This window comes from Scyliorhinus canicula, chromosome 20 (genome assembly GCF_902713615.1).
Source record: "Scyliorhinus canicula chromosome 20, sScyCan1.1, whole genome shotgun sequence".
In the NCBI taxonomy this organism is placed as follows: domain Eukaryota; kingdom Metazoa; phylum Chordata; class Chondrichthyes; order Carcharhiniformes; family Scyliorhinidae; genus Scyliorhinus; species Scyliorhinus canicula.
In genome coordinates, this window is record NC_052165.1 from 86,283,019 (window position 1) to 86,302,887 (window position 19,869).

Consider the following 19,869-nt stretch of genomic DNA (forward strand, 5'->3'; position numbering starts at 1 on the left):
CGGCTTGTAAGGGTGCAGCGGGGTGGAGCAACGAACTCCAGAGTCCAGATACTTGGGAACTGACCAGTGAGCGAGCAGAGGGGTGGAGCTGAGTGGTCCAGACTCCAGACACTCGGGAGCTGAGCTATGAAGGAGCAGCGGGGTGGAGCAACGCAATCCAGACTCCAGACACTCGGGAGCTGAGCTATGAAGGATCAGCGGGGTGGAGCAACGCCATCCAGACTCCAGACACTCGGGAGTTGAGCTGTGAGGGAGCAACGCAATCCAGACTCCAGACACTCGGGAGCTGAGCCATAAGGGAATAGAGGGATCCAGACTCCAGGCACTCAAAAAGCGACTTGTGGGGGAGCAGAGGGATGGAGCAGTGAACTCCAGACACTCCGGAGCTGCGGGCAGAGCAGTGAAATCCAGACTCCAGACATTTGGGAGCCGAGATGTTGAGATGTGAGGGAGCAGCGGGGTGGAGCAGAGCAATTCAGACTCCAGACACTCGGGAGCTGAGCGGTGAGGGACCAGCACTGAAAGTGACAACGCAGGTGGAGAAGGTAGTCAAGAAGGCATACGGCATGCTTGCCTTTAGCAGCCAGGGCATTGAGTATAGAAATTGGCAAGTCATGCTTCTACTGTATAGAACCTTAGTTTGGGTGCATTTGGAGTATAGTGTTCAATTCTAGTCACCACACTACCAGAAGGATGTGGAGGCTTTGGAGAGGGTATTTGGAGGGGCAGCACGGTAGCACAATTGTGGATAGCACAATCGCTTCACAGCTCCAGGGTCCCAGGTTCGATTCCGGCTTGGGTCACTGTCTGTGCGGAGTCTGCACATCCTCCCCGTGTGTGCGTGGGTTTCCTCCGGGTGCTCCGGTTTCCACCCACAGTCCAAAGATGCGCAGGTTAGGTGGATTGGCCATGATAAATTGCCCTTAGAGTCCAAAATTGCCCTTAGTGTTGGGTGGGGTTACTGGGTTATGGGGATAGGGTGGAGTTGTTGACCTTTGGTAGGGTGCTCTTTCCAAGAGCCGGTGCAGACTCGACGGGCTGAATGGCCTCCTTCTGTACTGTAAATTCTATGAATTGAAGTGGGTACAGGATGTTGCCTGGTATGGAGGGCATTAGCTATGAGGAGAGGTTGGATAAATTCATTTTGTTCTCACTGGAACGACCGAGGTTGAGGGGCAACCTGATAGAAGTCTACAAAATTATAAAGGCCATGGACGGAGTGGATAGTCAGAAGTGTTTTCCCAGGGTGGATGAGTCAATTACTAGGGGGCATAGGTTTAAGGGGCAAAGCTTAGAGGAGATGCACGAGGGAAGTCTTTTTGTTTTTACACAGAGGATAGTGGGTGCCTGGAACTCACTGCCAGAGGAGCGGGTGGAAGAACGTACGATAATGATAGGAGGGGTTATTGGGTTACGAGGATAGGATGGAAGTGAGGGCTCAAGGGGTGCCTTGACAAATACATAGGATGGGAAAGAGGGATACAGACATAGAACATACAGTGCAGAAGGAGGCCATTCAGTCCATCAAATCCACACTGACCCACTTAAGTCCTCACTTCCACCCTATCCTTGTAACCTTAACCATTTTGGACACTAAGGGCAATTTAGCATGGCAATCCACCCAAACTGCACTTCTTTGGACTGAGGGAAACCAGAGCACCCGGAGGAAACCCACAGAGACATGGGGAGAACGTGCAGACTCCGCAAAGACAGTGACCCAGCGGGTAACCGAACCTGGGACCTTGGTGCTGTGAAGTCAGTGTTAGCCACTGTGCTATCATGCTGTCCTAGAAGTGCAGAAGGTTTTAGGTGAGACGGGCAGCATGGTCAAGTGTAGGCTTGGAGGGCCGAAGGGCCTGTTCCTGTGCTGCACTTTGCTTTGTTCTTTTGTTGTTCCACTTCTCTTGTCATCCAAGGCTCCTTCACCGCACCGTTCCTTCCTTGTCTCAATGGGACAAAACTATTCAGCATTCGCAACAAGTGCTCCTAAACAACCCCTACATTACTGTTGCGCATTTCCCCAAACACAATCTTTCCCACTTTATGCTTTTCAGCTTCTATCTAGTAGCAGTATAATTTCCCCTCCCCCAATTAAATACCTTTCCATACTGTGTGTTCCTATCCCTCTCCATACTATGTTAAAGGACTTGTGGTCACTGTCACCGAAATGCTCTCCCACCGAGACATCTGACACCTGGCCTGGTTCATTGCCAAGCACCAAGTCCAATATGGCCTCCCCCCTAGTCAGACTATCTACATATTGAGTCAGGAATCATTCCTGTTCACACCTGACAAAATCTGCTCCATCCAAACCATTTGCACTAAGGAGGTTCCATTAGGGTCGTTGAAGTCACCCACGACAACAACTCTCTTACTTCTGCACTTTTCCAAGATCTGCAGCCCAATCTGTTCCTCTATCTCTCTGCTACTATTGGGGGGGTTTATAGAAAACTCCTCAAAGTGAATGCTCCTTTCTTGTTTCTGACTTCCACCCATACTGACTCAGTAGACAAACCCTCCTCAACTACCTCCTTTTCGCAGCTGTGGTGCACTCCCTAATCAACAATGCTACTCCCACTCCTCTTTTACCTCCCTCCCTATTCTTTGGAAAACATCTTAACCCTGGAACATCTCACAACCATTACTGCCCCTGTGAAATCCATGCCTCCATAATGGCCACAACATCGTAGTTCCAAGTTCTGATCCATGGTTGAAGTTCATCTCCCTTATTCTTGATACTCCTTGCATTGAAATAGACAGACTTTAACCCATTCCATCAGGTGCAACTTTGCCCTATCAACTGTCTATCCTGCCTCACAGACTTGCTGCATACTATTTCTGCCTGTTCAACAGCTAACCTATCCTCTGATCCATAGCTCTGGTTCCCATCCCCCTGCCAAACTAGTTTAAACCCTCCTGAAGACATGTAACAAACCTCCCACGTAGGTTGGCACCAGATATTGGTGCCCCTCCAGTTTAGGTGCAGTCCGTCTTTCATGTACAGGTCCCACTTCCCCAGAAGATATCCCTATGATCCACATATCTGAAGCCTTCCCTCCTGCACCAGCCCTGCAGACACGTGTTCAGCTGCACTCGCTTTCTGTTCCTTGCCTCACTTGCACGTGGCAAGGTAGCAACCTTGAGATAATTTGTCCTGCTCTTTAGCTTCCAACCTAACTCCCTAAAATCACATTTTAGTTCCTCATCCCTTTTCTTAGCTAGGTCATTGGTACCAATGTGCACCACGACTTCTGGCTGCTCACGCTCCCCCTTAAGGATCCTGAAGACACGATCCGAGACATCACTGGCCCTGGCACCCGGAATGCAACATACCTTCCGGGAGTCTCGCTCGCGACCACAGAATCTCCTTTCTATTCCCCTAACCATCGAGTCTCCTATCGCTATTGCTTTTCTATTCTCCCCCCTTCCCTTCTGAGCCACAGATCCAGACTCAGTGCCAGAGATCTGGCCGCTGGGGTCTTCCCCCGGTCGGTCATCCCCCACCAACAGCATCCAAAACGATATACTTGCTTGGAAGGGGAACGGCCACGAGGGATCCCTGCACACCCTGCCTGTTCGTTTTCCTTCTCCTGACTGTAACCCAGCTACTCTTGTCCTGTACCTTGGGTATGGCTACCTCTGGCTCTAGCCTCTGAAAACTGGTCTAATGCAATTAACTAATTAACACACTCCAGTTGCAAGGAGAACCTCTGTTTAAAGCAGATTGAAAATTCACCTTCTTCTAAACAGCAACGTTTAAGTTAATTAACTAAATAAAAGACTAGATTTTAGATAAAAATTAACCCTTAATATCCCTCAGTCATCAAACTCTCACTATAGCACTCAAATGCAATCAAATTCAGCACTCAGTGCAAACGTACCACAGGGATCTCTGCTGGGTCCCCTATTATTCGTCATTTATATAAATGACTTAGATGACAATGTGGGGGGGGGTGGGGTCGGATCAGTAAGTTTGTAGATGACACAAAGATAGGCCTGGTGGTTAACAGTGAGGCCGAGAGTCTTGGGTTACAGGAAGATATGGATAGAATGGGCAGAAAAGTGGCAGATGGAATTTAATTCTGAAAAGTGTGATGTGTACACTTTGGAAGGAGCAATTTGACGAGGAGATATACAATGAAAGGCACCATAGTGGGAAGTCCTGAGGAACAAAGAGACATTGGCGTGCTGTAAATAGATCTCTGAAGGCAAAAGGGCTGGTTAATAGGGTGGTGATAAAGGCATACGGTACACTTGCATTTATCAATCGTGGCATAGATTAAAAAAGCAAGGTAGTCATGTTTGAGCTATACAGAACAGCTGGTGAGGCGACAGCTGGAGTACTGTGTGCAGTTCTGGTCGCCGCATTATAGGAAAGATGTGATTGCACTGGAGGGGGTGCAGAGAAGATTCACCAGGATGTTGCCTGGGATGGAAAATTTAAGTTATGAAGAGAGGTTGGACAGGCTTGGGTTGTTTTCATTGGAGCAGAGAAGACCGAGGGGCGACCTGATCGAGGTTTACAAGATTATGAGGGGCATGGACAGGGTAGATAGGAAACAGCTGTCAATTTCAAGGTATGGGGTGGGAGGTTCAAGGAGGATTTGAGGAAAAAAGTTTTTACCCGGACGGTGGTGATGGCCTGGAACTGGCTCTGCTGCACAGGAGGGCAGGAAAAATGGCAGAGCTATAGTGATAGGGGACTCAATGGTCAGGTGAATAGACAGGCGTTTCTGTGGACACAAAAGCGACTCCAGGATGGTATGTTGCCGCCTTGATGCAAGGGTCAAGGATGTCTCTGAGCGGCTGCAGGGCATTCTGGCGGGGGAGGGAGAGCTGCCAGCTGTCATGGTGCAAATAGGCACCAACGATACAGGTAAAAAAACATGGAGGTCCTACAAGTTGAATTCAGAGAGTTAGGAGTTAAACTAAAAAGTAGGACCTCAAAAGGTAGCAATCAGGATTGCTACCAGTGCTACGTGCTAGTCAGAGTAGGAATGTCAGAATAGATAAGATGAATACATAGCTTGAGAGATGGTGCAAGATGGAGGGATTCAAATTCCTGGGACATTGGAACCGGTACTGGAGGAGGTGGGACCATTAGAAACCGGACAGTCTGCATCCGGGAAGGACTGGAACCAATGTCCTCGGGGGAGTGTTTACTAGTGCTGTTGGGGAGGGTTTAAACTAATGCGACAGGGGGATGGGAACTGATGCAGGAAGTCAGAGGGAATTAAAGTGGGGATAGAAACACAAGGCAGCCAGGGGAAAGCGAAAGGCAGGGAAAGTGAAAGGCAGAGAAACCAAAGTCAAAAATCAATAAGGGCCACAGTAGAGACTGTGGAAAACTCAGTGAATGGATTTAGTAAGGCTCCGAGAAATAAAACACAGGGAGAGTGTACAAAACATGACCGGACGGTTGGTCTGAGAAAGCAGGGCAGAGAGCAACGGAAGTAGAGATTAAATTACAATTTATTTCAATGCAAGAGGCCTGACAGGCAAGGCAGATGAACTCAGACTATGGAAGGGTAAATGGGACTGGGATATTGTGGCCATTACTGAAACATGGCTAAGGGAGGGGCAGGAACTGGCAGCTCAATGTTCCAGGGTACAGATGCTATACGAAAGATACTTCAGGAGGTAAGAGAGGAGGGGGAGTTTTTGATGTGGGAGAATATCACGGTAGTACTGAAATGGGATATATCCAAGGGTTCACCCACTGAGTCTATATGGGCAGAACTGAAAAATAAGGAGGAAAATAATAAGATTGTACTACAGGCCCCCAAATAATCATCAGGAAATTGAGGAGAAAATATTGAATTGACTGGGACAGCCGTACCATTAATAATAATAATAATAATATTTATTGTCACAAGCTTATATTAACACTGCACTGAAGTTACTGTGAAAATCCCCTAGTCGCCACATTCCGGCACCTGTTTGGGTACATACAGGGAGGATTAAGATTGTTCAAAAGATCTAACAGCACATCATTCGGGATTTATGGGAGGAAACTGGAGCACCCGGAGGACATCGTGCAGACTCCTCACAGACAGTGACCCAAGCCAGGAATCTAACCTGGGACCCTGGCACTCTGAAGAAACAGAGCTAGCCATTGTGCTAATGTGCTGCCCCATTCGTGGCTTGGATGGAGAGAAATTTGTTGAGTGTACTCAGGAGGAATTTCTAATTCAGTATGCAGATGGCCCGACTAGAGTGGTGGCAAAACTTGACCTCCTCTTGGGAAATAAGGAAGGGCAGGTGACAGAAGGGTTAGTGAGGGATCACTTTGGGACCAGGGACCATAATTCCATTAGTTTTATGATAGCTGTGGAGAATGATAGGTCTGTCAAAAAGTTAAAATTCTAAATTGGGAGGGCAGCATGGTGGCACAGTGGATTAGCCATTGCTGAGATTTTCCAGCATTTTCCCTTTTGTTTCAGATCCCTTGAATAATATAGAGGTTGTCGTAATAGAGTTAAGAGAGAAATCAGGAGGGCAAAAAGGGAACATGAGATTGCTGGCAGACAATGAAATGAAAATGAAAATCGCTTATTGTCACGAGTAGGCTTCAAATGAAGTTACTGTGAAAAGCCCCTAGTCGCCACATTCCGGCGCCTGTCCGGGGAGGCTGGTACGGGAAGGCAAAGAGAATCCAAAGAGCTTGTCCATGCGGAGTCTGCACATCCTCCCCGTCTGCGTGGGTTTCCTCCGGGTGCTCCGGTTTCCTCCCACAGTCCAAAGATGTGCAGGTTTGATGGACTGGCCATGCTAAATTGCCCTTAGTGTCCAAAATTACCCTTAGTGTTGGGTGGGGTTACTGGGTTATGGGATAGGGTGGAGGTGTCGACCTTGGGTAGGGTGCTCTTTCCAAGAGCCGGTGCAGACTCGATGGGCCGAATGGCTTCCTTCTGCACTGTAAATTCAATGAAAAGCTTCTACAAATACATAACGGGCAAAAGAATAACGAGGGAGGGAGTAGGGCCTCTTTAGGGTCTACAAGGTCATCAGATGGGTGAGGTCCTAAATTAATATTTCTCACCCGTATTTACATGGATGTTAAGGGAATTTGGGGAAATAAATAATGATGTCTTGAGGAGTGTACATATTACAGGGAAGGAGGTGCTGGAAGTCTTAAAGCGCATCAAGGTGGATAAATCCCCGGGATCTGATGAAATGCATCTCAGAACATTGTGGGGAGACGAGGGAGAAAATTGCGGGTCCCCTAGTAGAAATATTTGAATCGGTGACAGCCACCGGTGAGGTGCCTGAAGATCGGAGGGCACCAAATGTTGTGCCTTTGTTTCAGAAGGGCTGCAGTAATAAGCCTGGGAACCACAGGCCGGTGAGTCTAACGTCTGTGGTTGGTTAGAAGGTATTCTGAGAGACAGGATCTACAGGCATTTAGAGAGGCAAGGACTGATTAGAGACAGTCAGCATGGCTGAGTGGAAAATCAGGTCTCTCAAATTTTTTGAAGGGATAACCAAGGAGGTCGATGAGGGCAGTACAGTTGACGTTGTCTACATGGTCTTTAGCAAGGCCTTTGACAAGACCGCATGGTAGGTTGTTGCACAAGGTAAAATAGCATGGGATCCAGGATGATGTGGCCAATTGGATACAAAATTGGCTTGACGACAGAAGACAAAGGATGGTTTAGAGGGTTCTTTTTCAAACTGGAGGCTTATGACCAGCGGTGTGCCTCAGGAATCAGTGCCGTGTCCACTTTCATTTGTTATTTATATTAATGATTTGGATGAGAATTTAGGAGACATAGTTCGTAAGTTTGCAGATGACACGAAGATTGGTGGCATAATGGACAATGAAGAAGGTTATCTCGGATTGCAATGGGATCATGATCAATTGGGCCAGTGGGCTGATGAATGGCAGATAGAGTTTAATTTAGATAAATGTGAGACGATGCATTTTGGTAGATCGAATTGGGGCAGGATCTACTCAGTTAATGGTAGGGAGTTAGGGAGAGTTATAGAACAAAGATCTAGGGGTACAGGTTCATATCTGTATCTAAAGTGAAGTTACAGGCGGACAGGGTGGTGAAGACGACATTTGGCATGCTTCGTTTTATTGGTCAGAATATTGAACACTGGAGTTGGGACATCTTGCTGAAGTTGTACGAGAAATTAGTAAGGTCACAATTGCAATACTGTATCCAGTTCAGGTCACCCTATTATAGAAAGGATACTATTAAACTAGAAAGAATGCAGAAGAGATTTACTAGGATGCTGCCAGAACATAATGGGATAAATTACAAGGAGAGGCTGGATAGACTTGGACTTTTTTTTTCCTGGAGTGTTGGAGGCTCTGGGGTTATCTTGTCGAGGTCTATAAAATAATGAGGGACATAGATAAGGTGGATAGTCAACATCTTTTTCGAAAGGTGGGGGAGTCTAAAACTAGAGGGAACAGGTTTAAGGCGAGAGGGGAGAGATGCAAAAGGATCCAGAGGGGCACAGGGTGTCTGGAACGAGCTGCCAGATGTCGTAGTGGTGGCGGGTACAATTTTGTCTTTTAAAAGTATTTAAGTAGTTATATGGAAAAGCTGGGCATAGAGGAATATGGGCCAAATGTGGGCAATTGGGACTAGCTTTGTGGTTAAAAACTGGGTAGCATGGACAAGTTGGGCCGAAGGGCCCGTTTTATGTTGTAAACCTCTGATTCTATGACCCCCTACCCAGTTAGTTCAAAGCCATCCCAACAGCACTCGCAAAATGCCCTGCAAGGAACTCACCCCAACTCTGTTCAGGTGCAACACATCCAGCTTGTACAGGTGTCACCTGCTCCAGAGCCAGTCCCAGTGCCCCAGGAATCTAAAGCACCTCCCCACCCACCCGGCACCATCTTTCCAGCCATGCAGAAATCTATCTAATCCCCCTATTTCACTTGAATGTGGCACTGGGAGCAATATAGTTTACTACATTTGAGATCCTGAATGCTAATTTTCTGCAAAGCTCCCTAAATTCTGATTGTAGGACCCCATCCTCCTTCCTACCCGAGTCATTTGGTACCAACGTGGACCACGACTTCTGGCTGTTCAGTCCCATCCAGAGGAATGCCCTGCAGCTCTGTGGCATCAGTGACCATGACGCCAGAAGGCAACATATCATCCTGGAGGCATGTCTAAGGCGAGAAATAACACCCATCTGTTCCCCTAACAAATGAGTTCCCTATCAATATTACTCTTCTCTCTCCCCCTCTGTACAGCCAAGCCACTCGTGGTGCCACAAACCTGTCTCTGACTGCACTCCTCTGCGGAACTAGCACCCCCATCAGCTTCAAAGCTGAACATCAATTTCTGAGTGGGACTCATGCACTACCTGGTAGTCACCAATTCCCTTTCTGCCTCTAGGCCCTTAAGCTGTGGTGTGACTACCTCTCTGAACTTGCTAGACACGTAGCTCCCAGCTTCGCGGATGCGCCACAGTGACTCCAGCTCACGTTTGTGCAACTGGCAGCACTTTCTGCACAAATGGTTGTTTAGGACACTGGTAGTGTCCCAACAGCGAGCGTGAGATAGAGGTAAACAGATATGTAAACAGATTATGGAAAGATGCAGGAGCAACAGGGTGGTGGTGATAGGAGATTTTTATTTTCCCAACATTGATTGGCACTTAGTATTGGCAGTATGTAAATAGTCCAACTCGGGAAGGGGCCATCCTGGATCTGGTGTTGGGGAATGAGCCCGGCCAGGTGGTTGAAGTTGCAGTCGGGGATTACTTTGGGAATAGTGATCAAAATTACGTAAGTTTTAGAAAACTCAAGGACAAAGAAAGGAAGAGTGCTCATTGGGGGAAGGCCAACAATACCAGAATTCGGCAGGAGCTGGGGAATGTGGATTGTGACCAGCTGTTTGAAGGTAAATCCACATTTGATATGTGGGAGGCTTTTTAAGAGAGGTTGATTAGAGTGAATGAAAATGAAAAATGAAAATCGCTTATTGTCACGAGTAGACTTCAATGAAGTTACTGTGAAAAGCCCCTAGTGGCCACATTCCGGCGCCTGTCCGGGGAGGCTGGTACGGGAATCGAACCGTGCTGCTGGCCTGCTTGGTCTGCTTTCAAAGCCAGCAATTTAACTGAGTGAGCTAAACCAGCCCCTAGCTCCCAGCTCACGTGCAGGACAAATATGTCCCTGTGAAAACGAGGGATAGAAATGGCAAGATTAGGGAACCATGGATGACAGGTGAAATTGTGAGACTAGCGAAGAGGAAAAAGGAAGCATACATAAGGTCGAGGCGACTGAAGACAGACGAAGCTTTGGAAGAATATCCGGAATGGAGGACCAATCTGAAACGAGGAATCAAGAGGGCTCAAAGAGGTCATGAAATATCTTCAGCAAACAGGGTTAAGGAAAATCCCAAAGCCTTTTATTCATATACAAGGAGCAAGAGGGTAACTAGAGAAAGGGTTGGCCAACTCAAGGACAAAAGGAGGAAAGTTATGTGTGGAGTGAGAGAAAATGGGTGAGATTCTTAACGAGTACTTTGCATCGTATTCACCGAGGAGAGGGACCTGACGGAAGTTGAGGTTAGGGATAGGCGTTTGATTACTCTAGGTCAAGTCGGCATCAGGAGGGAGGATGCGTTGGGTATTCTAAAAGGCATTAAGGTGGACAAGTCCCCAGGTCCGGATGGGATCTATCCCAGGTTACTGAGGGAAGTGAGAGAGGAAATAGCTGGGGCCTTAACAGATATCTTTGCAGCATCCTTGAACACAGGTGAGGTACCAGAGGACTGGAGAATTGCTAATGTTGTCCCCTTGTTTAAGAAGGGTAGCAGGGATAATCCAGGTAATTATAGACTGGTGAGCCTGACACAGTGTAGGGAAGCTGCTGGAGAAGATACTGAGGGATAGGATCTATTCCCATTTGGACGAAAATGGGCTCATCAGTGATAGGCAACATGGTTTTATGCAGGGAAGGTCATGTCTTACCAACTTAATAGAATTCTTTGAGGAAGTGACAAAGGTGATTGACGAGGGAAGGGCTGTAGATGTCACATACATGTACTTCAGTAAGACATTTGATAAGGTTCCCCATGATGGGCTGATGGAGAAAGTGAAGTCTCATGGGGTCCAGGGTGGACTAGCTAGATGGATAAAGAACTGACTGGGCAACAAGAGACAGAGAGTAGTAGTGGAAGGGAGTTTCTCAAAATGGAGAACTGTGACCAGTGGTGGTTCCACAGGGATCAGTGCTGGGACACTGTTGTTTGTGATATACATAAATGATCTGGAGGAAGGTATAGGTGGTCTGATTAGCAAGTTTGCAGATGACACTAAGATTGGTGGATTAGCAGATAGTGAAGGGGACTGTCAGAGAATACAGCAGGTATAGATAGATTGGAGAGTTGGGTGGAGAAATGGCAGATGGAGTTCAATCCGGGCAAATGCGAGGTGATGCATTTTGGAAGATCCAATTCAAGAGCGAACTATACGGTAAATGAAGAAGCCTTGGGGAAAATTGGAGTACAGAGAGATTTGGATGTTCAGGTCCATTGTACCCTGAAGGTGGCTGCGCAGGTCGATAGAGTGGTCAAGAAGGCATACAGCGTGCTTTCCTTCATCGGAAGGGGTATTGAGTACAAGATTTGGCAGGTCATGTTACAGTTGTATACAGTTGTATAAGACTTTGGTTCAGTCACATTTGGAATACTGCATACAGTTCTGGTCGGCACATTACCAAAAGGATGTGGATGCTTTGGAGAAGGTGCAGAGGAGGTTCACCAGGATGTTGCCTGGTATGGAGGGGGCTAGCTATGAAGAGAGGTTGAGTAGATTAGGATTATTTTCATTAGAAAGACTGAGGTTGAGGAGGGACCTCATTGAGGTCTTAAAAAATCATCAGGGGTATCCACAGGGTGTGTAGGAGGGAGCATTCTCTCCCCCCCCCCCCCACCACACACCCAAGAGTGGGGGACTCAATTACTAGGGGTCACAAGTTCAAGGTGAGAGGGGAAAAGTTTAAGGGAGATATGTGTGGAAAGTTCTTTACGCAGAGGGTGGTGGGTGCCTGGAACGCATTGCCGGCGGAGGTGGTAGAGGCGGGTACGATAGCGTCATTTAAGATGTATCTAGACAGATACATGAATGGGCAGGGAGCAGAGGGATACAGATCCTTAGAAAATTGGCGACAGGGGACTTCCGGTGGCGGCGATGTCAGAGTGAGCCGCACATTCGGCAGGCTCTCACTCCGGCGGGCGTTTAGGGGCTGATTCCCCGCAGTAGCGGGCCACGGACCTGAAGGAAGGCGGCAGCGAAAGTGCTGAGGAGCGGACTGCGGCACATGGAACAGCGGGAGTCCAGGAGGCAGAAGAAAAGAGAAAAAGAGGGACAGAGACAACGACCTGAAAAAATTTACCTGGAACCTAAGATGGCGGACACACGGACCCTGGACTCAGCAATCCAGCAGGCGCTGGATAACATGCTCCTGGTAATGAAGTCCAGTTTTGAAGCGCTGAAGCGGGACAGCTTGGACCCAATCCAGAGAGCGGTGGATCAGCTGAATCAGAGGCTGGATGCACAAGATGTTAAAGTTAAGGAGCTGGGAGAGGCGGTGGAGGAGCAGGCGGATGCGCAGACGGTTGCGGCGCTAGAAGTTGACGGGCTGAAGGAGCGGCAGAGAAGACTGCTAGGCAGAGTGGAGGAGCTGGAAAATAGAGCCCGTAGGAACAACCCGAGAATGGTCGGCCTCCCGGAGGGGGATGAGGGAGCTGATTCCGCAGCGTTTGTAGCAGACCTATTGATGCAGCTGATGGGGGCCGAAGCCTTTCCGCCACCACCGGAGCTGGAGGGGGCGCACAGAGTGCAGGCGAGGCAGGGCGGACCCCCCCTGCCCGATGGTGATTAGGTTCCACAGGTTCGTGGACAAGGAGCGGGTGCTGCGGTGGGCAAAGAGCGCCAGGAGCAGCACGTGGAACAACAGTGTCCTCCGCAATTACCAGGACCTAAAGATGTGTGGGTTAGGTGGATTGGCCATGCTAAATTGCCCGTAGCGTCCTAAAAAAGTAAGGTTGGGGGGGGGGGGGGGTTGTTGGGTTACAGGTATAGGGTGGATACGTGGGTTTGAGTAGGGTGATCATTGCTCGGCAGAACATCGAGGGCTGAAGGGCCTGTTCTGTGCTGTACTGTTCTATGTTCTATAAGCCAGGAGGTGGCTTGGCGGCAAGCAGCCTTTAAGAATGTCAAGGAGGTGCTGTTCAAGAAGCACGTGTAATTTGATCTGCTGTTCCCGGCTCGTTTATGGGTCACGCACCAGGGTTAACACCACTACTTCTCCGATCCTGAAGAAGCTATGGACTTTGCGAGGGATGAGGGGCTGGTCCCGAAAAGAGGCCCAACGGACGCGAATTAGGGCCAGAGGACTACCGCAGGAAGGTACGCCGAATGGGCCTGGACTGCTGGTCAACGGTTTGCTGGGTCAAAGGTGCCAAGCGGAACATTTAGGACTCTTTCCTTTGTTCATGGACATTGGTTTGGGTTTTTTTTTGTTTGTTTTTTTCTCTTATGTTTTTGTTTTCCCCTCTTTTCTCTGTTTTTTCCTTTTTGGGCGGATTTGTACTTTTTGTGCAGCTCGCGGAGGACACCGGAGCGGGCACGGTAACGAAGGGGGCCGGTCAGCAAGGGGGGTCAAGGACGTGGGTTGGTGTTTTTTTGTTTTTGTTTTGTTGATGTCCATGCCTTCCTGTGCCAGTGAGTTTGCTCCAGTGGGTTGGAGGGGGGGGCTGGGGCGCCGGGGAGTGGGGCGGAGGATGGGGAAACAATGGGAATGAGACAGGAAGGCGCCGGAGTGTTGATGCACCGGGCCAACAGATTGGCTAGTCAAGGGAGTCAGGTGGGGGGGGGGGGGGGGGGGGGGGAGATCACAGCCAGTGGATGGCAGGGGTGGGGGGAGAGATCACAACGAGTGGATGGCAGGGGTGGGGGTATCGGGGGATGCTGTTGGGGGCGGGGGGAGGGTGTGGGTTGTGCCCCTCGACCAGGCTGATCACCTGGAACGTCAAGGGACTGAATGGGCCGGTTAAGAGGGTGTTCGCGCACTTGCGGGCTCTGAGGGCGAACATAATTATGTTGCAGGAGACACATCTGAAAGCGTCTCACCAGACCAGGCAAAGGAAGGGCTGGATTAGCCACTCGGACTTGGACTCGAAGTCCAGGTGGGTGGCAATCATAATCAACAAGCGGGTGCAATTTGAGGCCGCAGACAGGGGGGGCAGATACCTGATGGTATGGGCAGACTGGAGGGGAGAAGAGTGGTGCTGGTGAATATATATGCCCCGAACTGGGATGACGTGGACTTCATTAAAAGAGTCCTGGGGAAGATCCCGGACCTGGACTCTTGCAGGCTAATATTGGGGGGGGACGGGACTTTAACGTGGTCCTTGACCCGGCTTTGGATCGGTCGTGTCCCGGAACGGGTAGATGCCCGGCAATGGCAAGGGAGCTGAAAGGGTTTATGGAGCAAATGGGGGCAGTGGACCCCTGGAGAGCCAGACAGTTGACAGGAAGGGGCTACTCGTTTTACTCGCACGTCCATAAAGTATATTCTAGGATAGATTTTTTCGTACTAAGCAGGGATTGTATAGGGGAGGTAAAGAACACGGAATATTCGGCAATTACTATCTCAGACCATGCCCCGCACTGGGTAGACCTGCAGATTGGGAGGGCGAGCTACGAACACCCGCAATGGAGGCTAGACGTGGGACTGCTGTCGGAGGAGGGGATCTGTGAGAGGCTTCGGAGGTGTATGCAAAATTACCTGCAGGTGAATGACACGGGGAGGTCTCAGCAGCGACCCTGTGGGAAGCGCTGAAGGCAGTAGTGCGGGGTGGTGGGGGAGCTGATTTCAATTGGGGCCCACGGAGCCAAGGCAGACAGGGCAGAGATGGACAGATTGGTCAGGGAAATAGGTCGGATAGATGAAGAGCACGCGGAGTCCCCGGGGGAGGATTTACTCAGGGAGAGGCAGAGACTAAAGGCGGAACGGGGGGCACTATCCACGAGTAGGGCCTTGGAGCAGCTTAGGAAGGCGAGGGGCGTGGTGTACGAGCATGTGGAAAAGGCTAGCAGACTGTTAGGCAGCAACTCAGGAGGAGGGAGGCGGTCAGGGAAATAGGTAGAGTGATGGATGGGGAGGGGCGCAAAGTGGAGGACCCGGCAGGATTGAATAAGGTATTCCGGGACTTCTATCACAAGCTGTATACTTCGGAGCCGCCGGAAGAACGGGAGGAGATGAAAAGGTTTCTGGACAGGTTAACATTGTTAACATAGGTGGGGGGGCGAGTGGATGGGCTGGGGGCCCCGATTAGAGTGGAGGCGGTATTGGGGGGCCTAAAGGGCATGCAGTCGGGGAAATCCCCGGGGCCGGATGGATACCCAGTAGAGTTCTATAGGAAGTTTTCTGAGCTGGTGGGCCCGGTCTTGGCGAGGATTTTCAATGAGGCAAGGGACAGAGGGACCCTGCCGCCGACAATGTCGCAAGCCACAATATCACTGATATTGAAGCGGGGTAAAGACCCAGAGGCGTGCAGGTCCTACAGGCCAATCTCCCTGATTAATGTTGACGCCAAGCTCCTGGCAAAGGTACTGGCGGTTAGAATGGAGGACTGCGTGATTGGGGAGGACCAAACTGGGTTCATGAAAGGTAGGCAGCTGGCGGCCAACCGGAGAAGATTACTTGTGATAATGATGCCCCCGGCGGGCAGGGAGGTGGAGGTAGTGGTGGCGATGGACTAGACAGGGCTGCCCGCTCTCCCCGCTGCTGTTTGCGCTGGCCATAGAGCCGCTGGCGATTGCGCTGAGAGCCGCAGAGGGACGGAAGGGGATGGTGAGGGGCGGGGTAGAACATAGGGTCTCTCTTTACGCAGACAAACTGCTCCTGTACGTGTCGGACCCAGTGACCGGAATGGGAAGTATACTGGGAATGTTGAGGAAGTTCGGCCAGTTTTCAAGATACAAATTAAATATGGCCAAGAGTGAAATGTTTGTGGTACAGGCAAGGGGCCAGGAGAACAGATTGAGAGGGCTACCGTTTAGGCTGGTTGAGGAAAAGTTCTGGTATTTGGGAATCCAGGTGGCACGAGACTGGGGCAGGCTGCACAAGCTAAATTTGGCCAGGGTGGTGGAGCAAATGAAGGGAGAGTTTCGGAGATGGGATGCACTCCCGCTGTCGCTGGCGGAGAGGGTGCAGACTGTAAAGGTGACAATCCTCCCTAGATTTCTGTTTGTTTTTCAGTGCCGATCTTTGTCCCACAGTCCTTCTTCAAAAGAGTCAACAGGATGATCATGAGCTTTATCTGGCCGGGAAAATCCCTGCGGGTGAAGGCGGCGATGCTGAAGAGGAACCGCAGCGAGGGAGGGCTGGCTTTGCCAAGTCTGATTAATTATTACTGGGCGGCCAACATTGCTATGATAAGGAAGTGGATGGTGAGTACGGGGTCTATCTTGGAATCGGCTTCGTGCAGGGGCTCCAGCTTGGCAGCCCTGGTCACGGCTCCTCTACCGCTGCCGCCGGCCAGGTACTCCACCAACCCGGTAGTGGTGGCGACACTGCGGATATGGGGCCTGTGGAGGAGGCATGTAGGGGAGAAGGGGGCGTCGGTTTGGGCGCCAATCTGCGACAACCATCGGTTTGCCCCCGCGAGTATGGATGGGAGGTTTCGAGCATGGCGGCGGGTGGGGGTGGCCGATATGTTCCTGGAAGGGAGCTTTGCGAGTTTGAGGAGCTTGGAGGAGAAATTTGGGCTGGTAAGGGGAAATGATTTTAGGTACCTACAGTTGCGGGACTTTGTTCGTAGACAGGTCCCATCTTTCCCACGCCTCCCGCCAATGGGGATCCAAGACAGAATAGTCTCTAGGCAATTATGATGCGATGAGGCAATTATGATGCGATGAGGCAAGACTTAGGATGCATCGCCTGGAGAGGAAAACTGCAGGGGATGGACACAATGGAAATGTGGAGCAGGTTCAAGGAACAGCTACTGCGTGTCCTTGATAAGTATGTACCTGTTAGGCAGGGAGGAAGTGGTCGAGTGAGGGAACCATGGGTTACTAAAGCAGTTGATCACTTGTCAAGAGGAAGGAGGAGGCTTATGTGAAGATGAGACGAGATGGTTCAGTTGGGTCGCTTGAGAGTTACAAGTTAGCTAGGAAGGCTCTAAAGAGAGAGCTAAGAAGAGCCAAGCGAGGACACGAGAAGTCTTTGGCAGGTAGGATCAAGGATAACCCTAAAGCTTTCTATAGGTATGTCAGGAATAAAAGAATGACTAAGGTAAGAGTAGGGCCAGTCAAGGACAGTAGTGGGAAGTTGTGCGTAGAGTCCGAGGAGATAGGAGAGGTGCTAAATGAGTATTTTTCGTCAGTATTCACACAGGAAAAAGACAGTTGTCGAGGAGAATACGGAGATACAGGCTACTAGACTAGAAGGGCTTGAGGTTCATAAGGAGGTGGTGTTAGCGATTCTGGAAAGTGTGAAAATAGATAGGTCCCCTGGGCCGGATAGGATTTATCCTAGGATTCTCTGGGAAGCTAGGGAGGAGATTGCTGAGCCTTTGGCTTTGATCTTTAAGTCATCTTTGAGTACAGGAATAGTGCCAGAGGACTGGAGGATAGCAAATGTTGTCCCCTTGTACAAGAAGGGGAGTAGAGATAACCCCGGTAACTATAGACCAGTGAGCCTTACTTCTGTTGTGGGAAAAGTATTGGAAAGGTTTATAAGAGATAGGATGTATAATCATCTGGAAAGGAATAATTTGATTAGAAATAGTAAGAAGTCTTACAACACCAGGTTAAAGTCCAACAGGTTTGTTTCAAACACGAGCTTTCGGAGCACGGCTCCTTCTTCAGGTGAATGGAAAGGCTTGTTCCAGAAATGTTTATATAGACACAGTCAGAGATGCCCCGGAATGCGAGCACCTGCAGGCAATCAAATCATCAAAGATGCAGAGAGAGAGGTAACTCCAGGTTAAAGAGGTGTGAATTGTCCCAAGCCAGTTCAGTCGGTAGGCCTCTGCAAGTCCAGGCTTGTTGGTGGGGGCCGAATGTAATGCGACATGAATCCCAGATCCCGGTCGAGTCCGCATTCATGCGTGCGGAACTTAGCTATAAGTTTTTGCTCAGCAATTTTGCGTTGTCGCGTCTCCTGAAGGCCTCCTTGTAGAATGCTGACCCGGAGATCAGAGGCTGAATGTCCTTGACTGCTGAAGTGTTCCCCAACTGGAAGGGAACAGTCCTGCCTGTTGATAGTCGCACGATGCCCGTTTATTCGTTGTCGCAGTGTCTGCATGGTCTCGCCAATGTACCACGCTTCGGGACATCCTTTCCTGCAGCGTATGAGGTAGACTACATTGGTCGAGTCGCACGAGTATGTGCCGCGTACCTGGTGGGTGGTGTTTCCACGTGTAATGGTGGTGTCCATGTCGATGATCTGGCATGTCTTGCAGAGATTACCCTGGCAGGGTTTTGTGGTGTTGTGGTTGCTGTTCTGAAGGCTGGGTAATTTGCTGCAAACAATGGTTTGTTTGAGGTTGCGCGGTTGTTTGAAGGCCAGTAGTGGGGGTGTGGGGATGACCTTGGCAAGATGTCCATCCTCGCTGATGATGTGTTGGAGGCTGCGAAGAAGATGTCGTAGTTTCTCCGCCCCAGGAAAGTACTGGACGACGAAGGGTACTCTGTCAGTGGTGTCCCGTGTTTGTCTTCTGAGGAGGTCGGTGCGGTTTTTTGCTGTGGCGCGGTGGAACTGTCGATCAATGAGTCGAGCGCCATATCCCGTTCGTACGAGGGCATCTTTCAGCATCTGTAGGTGTCTTTTGCGCTCCTCCTTGTCTGAGCAGATCCTGTGTATACGGAGGGCTTGTCCATAGGGGATGGCTTCTTTAAAGTTGGGTCTAAAACCTGGAACTATCTCCCAACTGCATTGTGGGTGTACCTGCACACCATAGGGACTTGCAGCAGGTCAATAAGGCAGTTCACCACTACTTTCTCCAGGGCAATTGGAGATGAGCAATAAATGCTTGTCTATCCAGTGACACAGACATCACATAAATGAACAAACAGAAGATTAATATGAAAGTAACCAAGGCAGCAAATGGAATTCTATCATTCATTAAGAGAGGTATTGAACATAAAAATCAGGATGTTATGCTTCAGGTGCACAGGTTATTGATGAAAGCACATCTTGAATAACGTGTGCAGTTCTGGTCTCCAAAAGGATGCAAATAGATTTGAGGTGGTTCAGAGAAGGTTTGCTGGATCGATACTGGAAGGAGCGCGTTTTCTTAGGTTGGACAGGCTGGGCTCATTTCCACTGGAGCTTATAATAAAGGGAGACTTGATTGAGGTATAGAAGATCCTGAACGGTCTTGACAAGGTGGACCTAGAAAGGATTTTTCCTCTTGTGGGCAGGTCAACAAGGGGGTGGGGGTGGGGCGGGGGGGCAGTTTTAAAATTAGGTGTCTCCCTAATAAGGCAGAGATGAGGAAAAAAAAAATTCTCTCAGCTACTTTGGAAGATTGCCTCAGAAGATGGTTGAGTCGGGGTCATACAACATAGAACATACAGTGCAGAAGGAGGCCATTCAGCCCATCGGGTCTGCACCGACCCACTGAAGCCCTCACTTCCACCCTATCGCCATAACCCAATAACCCCTCCTAACCTTTTTGGTCACTAAGGGCAATTTATCATTGCCAAACCACCTAACCTGCACGTCTTTGGACTGTGGTTTCCACAGCACCCGGAGGAAACCCACGCAGACAGGGGGAGAACGTGCAGACTCCGCACAGACAGTGCACCAGTGAGGAATCGAACCTCGGACCCTGACAAATATACCCTTTGTGCATATTGTCAGTATGGAATATGAAC

General features: G+C 49.6%; 1 protein-coding gene across 1 annotated transcript in view; it reads right to left on the minus strand.

Moving 5' to 3' along the window:
* Nucleotides 1-19,869, minus strand: part of wdr91 (WD repeat domain 91) — a gene marked incomplete at its 5' end in the record, with an annotated part of 78,430 nt that overhangs the window by 17,811 nt on the left and 40,750 nt on the right.